At 37.0% G+C, this 6,002-nt stretch overlaps 1 protein-coding gene across 16 annotated transcripts in view; it reads right to left on the bottom strand.

The window, feature by feature from the left end:
- The window catches only part of MAP2 (microtubule associated protein 2), a 285,330-nt gene that overhangs the window by 266,898 nt on the left and 12,430 nt on the right, over nucleotides 1-6,002 (bottom strand). The window lies entirely within an intron of this gene.

The raw sequence follows: 6,002 nt of genomic DNA on the forward strand, positions 1-6,002 counted from the left end.
TCATGAGGAAAATACTTGGTATACTTAAGTATTTGACCAAAGTTAACTCCACGGATGGAAACTCAGTATTGCAGACAATCACCCATTTAATCAAAGCAATCAATAGCAAAAGGTAAACAGAACCATAAACCAGCATTATTCAGTTCAACAAATAATTATCAAGTGTATAGTGTATGTCAGGCCCTCTGCTAGGTATTGAATTTATGATAATGAATACGACGGTTCCTTTCCTCAAGAAGCATAAATATCCAGCAGGAGAGAAATACAAAAGCTGATCTGGTTTTGCAAGATAAAAGCAATTGCTGTTTAGTCACTAAGTCATGTCTGACTCTTTTGCAACCCCGTGGACTATAGCCTGCCAGGTTCCTCTGTCTATGGGATTTCCCAGGCAAGAATACTGGGGTGGATTGCCATTTCCTTCTCCAGGGATCTTCCCAATCCAGTGATGGAATCTGTGTTTCTGTCATTGTCAGGTGGATTCTTTACATTGAACCACCTGGGAAGTCCGGAAAACAAATAGCCATGAGGGGGGCGGAAAACATAATGGGAAGAACAGAGCAAGTAATTTATGGGCAGACCTATAGTAAGTTTGGTAGTTCTGAAAGAGGCCAAAATGCAGGCGGTGGCTGAAAATAGATGGAAAAGATACCATGCTTATAGATTTGCATAGCTTTACAGTTATGTTAAAAATACACTGAAGGGAGGATTCTAAACAGAAGAGTGATCTGGCTAGATATACAGTTTAAAAAAATCACTTTTGTTCTTCTAAAGACTGAATATAATGTGAAAAGGCTGGAGGCAAGAAAATCAATAAACTAATTGGACAATCAATTCAGGGAGAGTAGAGAGGAAAAGAAAAATTTGAAAGAAATTAATATTTAGGAAATACATTAGGAGTCTAGGATAACTTTTCGTTTCTGACTTGGAATAGTTCCATTACCTAAAATAGAGACTGTAAAAAGCATGTAGGATGAATGTTGAAATAAGTTTCATTACGAACATGATGAGTTTCAGGTGCCTACAGAATGCTAAGTGGAACCACTCAGCAGACAGTGCGGTATATGAGTCTGACTCTCAGAAAGAAGCCCCAAACTGGAGATACAGAATAGAGAGCTGGCAGAATACAGGTGTTTGCTAAGCTTTAAAAATGGAACCAATCGACCAGTAATAGTGATGGATCCAAACCAAACAAAATATTGTGTGTGTGTGTGTGTGTGTGTGTGTGTGTACGTGATGGTGGGGGGAGGAGGAAGAGGCCATAATTTTAAACATTTATTGGCTAACCAAACCTCTTATTATTTCAAGAACTGAGACCTAGTCCTTAGCTATTTCAATAGTACAGAAATTATTCATTTGCCTATATAAACCATATTGTCATATAAAAGGCAAAATCATGGATGAATGTTTTATAAAAATGTATATGACTCCTAAGCTCCAAACTTTTAAAGTTCTTTTATTCCTTCACTTCCATAGTTTGTACAAAACTCAATCAATATATTTATAGTTTCCCTTCCTCACGGATAGTTGTTTTCTTCATGACAGATCTATGATGTCTGATTGACACCAAATACTAGGATAAGACCAAGTTCAAATGAACATATACCTACATGAGTTATGTGTAGCCCTTTGGGCTTTTTCTCAAAGTACTTAAATTGGTATAATAATACAAATAAAAACTAATTTATCTGTGAAAATCCTTGGATCTGAAAGCTCTCATAGATTTCTGTTCTATTGTGAATACAAAAAATTTTGACCAAGCTCATGCATAATCTTCCTATTTTGTTCCCATGTGGCACTGCCTTGCATTCAAAGACCGCTATTTTGATTCATAAAACCACATGAAATGCAACTCATGCGAGCACCATAGTTCAATTTACAGTCCTGCTATGGTACTAATGCAGCGGCTCCCTCAGTTCTGTGCACTGTTATCTTGTAATTTGGATTCAGTCCCAGCAGAATTGAAGTACTGTTCCTCAATTAATTCAACTACCCAGAGTCCTAGACAATCTGTGGGTTGTGTCCACTTAGTTCCTTGTAAATCACTTCCCTCCTAGCCTTTCAATTCATTCGTGACTTGTGCATAGTAGAAAATCTCCCTGAAGCCCCTTTCCCACTGTGATTGCATTGGGCATTGTCTGAAAAGAATGACTCTCATTATTCCCCTTTGATAATTTACATTTTAATTCTAGTTCCCAAACAGCTGGCCTCTGCTTTGAAAAATGGTACAACAAATCCTTTGGGCATTCTGCCCTCTTCTTCCCTTCCTTTCCAAAGCATCATGTCCTCCAAAGGACTTACATTTGAAGTGGAACACATTCTCAGAGAATTTAAATGGATATATGAAGATCATCTAACACTAACAAGAAATTTAAAGGATTTAGGAGAAATGTTTTCTCCACAATAAGTCTGATGGATTATTTTAAAACTTAATATACAAGAAATAAAACACAGTATCATATATATTAGTGAATAAAATGCTTTTTGCCTTTCTATTGTAAAATAATTTTTTTCAAAAGCCATTGTTCTTTCCTTTTAAAATCCACACTGGCTATGAGAAGGGCAAACATCTGCCAAGTATATAGAGTTATATCTATCTTTTCCTAAAGCACTGTCTTAGTCTCATCTTTCCAACAGCTCTGATTATTTGTATCAGTCATATTCATTGTTGTTGTTTAGTTGCTAAGTTGTGTCTGACTCTGCAACCCCATGGACTGTAGTCCACCAGGCTCCTCTGTCCATGGGATTTCCCAAGCAAGAATACTGGAGTGGACTCTCATTTCCTTCTCCAGAGGATCTTCCCAACCCAGGGATTGAACTTATCTTCCCTGTGTCTCCTGAATTACAGGCGGATTCTTTTTACCCGCTGAGCCATCGGGGAAGCCCTCAAAGGACTATAAGCACTAATAAACGTGGACCTTAGCAATCACAAGTAGCTGTGAAACTAACTAAGTGCGTGTAGTCTCTTAAATGACAAACAAAACAGAGCAGCAATGTGGGCTCTCAGAAATAACAATGCAAAGTAAAGCCTGCTGCTGCAAAGTCACCTCAGTCGTGTCCGACTCTGTGCGACCCCATAGACAGCAGCCCACCAGGCTCCCCCGTCCCTGGGATTCTCCAGGCAAGAACACTGGAGTGGGTTGCCATTTCCTTCTCCAATGCATGAAAGTGAAAAATGAAAGTGAAGTCACTCAGTCGTGTCCGACTCTTAGCGACCCCGTGGACTGCAGCCCACCAGGCTCCTCCGTCCATGGGATTTCCCAGGCAAGAGTACTGGAGTGGGGTGCCATTGCCTTCTCCGAAGTAAAGCCTGGAGTTACACAAAGTACTTAACATATACTTCCCTTCTCTGTTCTCTCTTCTATCCTTTCTGACCTCAGAAATGGAGAAGAAACTTTTACAGACCTTCAGTGATGAGTCATCATTATGTCTGTGTACACTTTCAAATGTTTAACTTTTCAATTTTATTAACTTCAGTGGTGACAAAATAAAAGTCAGTAAAGCAATACTTAAGTGTAAAACAAAATGAAATTTTTATTAGAGTTGTACAGATTTTTCCAATTTGGGGTCCATTTTTATTCTATCATTAGGTTATATTACAACTAACTGTATAACAGTTTTTCCAAATGTGAAGTACTGCTTGTATCTTAACTACATCCTGTGCTGCAGATACATGTACACCTAGATTTTGTGATGGTATACAATAGTAAATTTGACCACCAGAGAACTGTGCCATTGAAAAGTTAGTTTTCACTCCTTCTGGAGGGACTTTGACCTGAGTTCAGAAATGGCCTAACAACCACTCTAAGTCAACAGCAGTTTTTTGAGCAGCATTTTCCACACATGCCTTGGCTTAAACCAGGGTTCCTCAGCTCACTGGTAGGAGCAGATTCTCCACATACATAACCGTCTATGCAGGTCTCAGAATCTCTGAGCAGCACCATAATTTGGGAAAGGCAACTATCACTGTTCAATATCTTTTCCTCATGCTCTTTCCAGAAAAAGCTTTCTGAATCAATTTATTAGAGTTATCACACAATAAGCTATACTTTATCACAAGATATAAAGTCATGGTTATTCTGTTTGTTACAAAATCTACAGTGGTTGCTCTCAGAGGCTTCCCTGATGACTCAGCGGATAAATAATCCTGCATCGCAGGAGACACAGCAAACTCGTGTTCAATCCCTCGGTCGGGAAGATCCCCTAGAGGAGGAAAATGGCCACCCACTCCAGTATTCTTGCTCATGTTTTTGATGTGCTTTATGATCTGAAAAGCAATTTTCACCTTGAAATGGTCATTTAAAATAATAAAATGGATATTCTTAAGGTTAAATATGCGTGCTCCATTTACATCCTTCTTTACAGACTGTCTCCATTTACATGTGATATATACAATAAAATGTGATTTTTTAGCATGAGAAATTCAAATTGTATTTGCTTTAGGAAAATATGAGCCCACCTTTTTATTATGACTAAGTTAATACTCTTTAACCTGACCCTCTTGCTAATGTTTGAAATACTTTGTATATTTCACTAACAATGAAATTAGTACAGAATCACGCCTTAGTCTCTCCCTCTAAATAGGCTGGTGTATCTATGCCACACCATATGTAGAAATTCTCAACCTGCTACTAAGTCCTCTCAAATTCACCTTGCTAATCTTAAAAGGTTGCATTCCTCACTCTGCTCCCCAAGGCAAAACCCTTCACTGATTCCAAAGGCCTTATGATAATACCAAAATCCCAGTAAAGCCTAGTATTTAAGTCCCTCTCCACATCCAAGACCACTTACCCATTCTATTCTTTCCCTAAAGAAATCTCCCATTGCAGACAATATTGTTTACCATGCTCTTTGTCACCTCAGTGTCTTTGCTTCTGCTATTATCCTACCTGGGTGTTTTCTAAACCCAGCCATATATGCAGCCCCACCCTACATCCTTCACTTCCCACATAAAATCTTTAGCTTCTGCACATGGTGATATATTTCCCTCCTCTAAATTTACATAGCACTTACAAGACATGCTCTTGTTTATCATTTATCTTATTGTGCATTATATTCTTTTTGTTATTAGTTTTATGTCTTATGTCTCTAGTGAGTGGAAACTAGGGGAGAACAACATGTTGTATATTTTACACTCCAAACTAGTGGAGAACAACATGTTGTATACTGTACACTCCACAGCATAAGCATGGTTGTACATACAGAGGAAAATTAATCACTTTCTTGTTTTTATTAAAGCCTTTCACTAGTTTTTTGAAGTAACAGTTTATATTTGATATTTAGTGACATCTCAATAATAAAAGACCTATGTTTAAATAAGATTCCAAGAACACTATTTAAAGCTTAATATATATTTGAATTATCTGTTGGTTTGTTATTCCTATATTTTATAATTAACTTGAGGAACTGCTAGTCTGGGAGACAGAAATATCACTCTAGCTAACTGCTCCATGTTAAAGCAATTTATATTACATAATTAATTAACCCTAGAAACAAAACAAGATGGAAATCAAGAAAAGAAGCTTGAAGAACAACAGTAATTCAATTTTTCATTGCAAAATAAAAATACTTTCTCCTAAATTATGTGATTTTTTAAAATGCCCTATAAATAATATTACATGAAAGAACAAAAAATTTAATAGCTTTGTTTTCTATTGAGAAAATGTCTAGGAAAAAAGTAAACAGCCCTGAAATATGCCAAAAGTATAATCAATCAAAAGTCTGGTACACTGTGTTTAATGTTAAGTCCAGTAGAGCATTACACTTGGTCTACAAATATTTGAAAAGCACATTTAAGTATTTGAGCATAAGCAATATATACATGAAGAGACACACTAATCATTAATCTCAAAGGTGATTTAAGATCATCACGAAATTGGATTAGTTCACTTACTGAATTTCAGGGCATTGGGGCCATTACCCTTAAGAAGTAAAATATGTGTAATTTGGTTACTTAATTCATTTATAAATTCTGATACCATATTGGTTGTTGCTTGGTACCTGAT

Source organism: Cervus canadensis, chromosome 24 (genome assembly GCF_019320065.1).
Source record: "Cervus canadensis isolate Bull #8, Minnesota chromosome 24, ASM1932006v1, whole genome shotgun sequence".
Taxonomy (NCBI): Eukaryota; Metazoa; Chordata; class Mammalia; order Artiodactyla; family Cervidae; genus Cervus; species Cervus canadensis.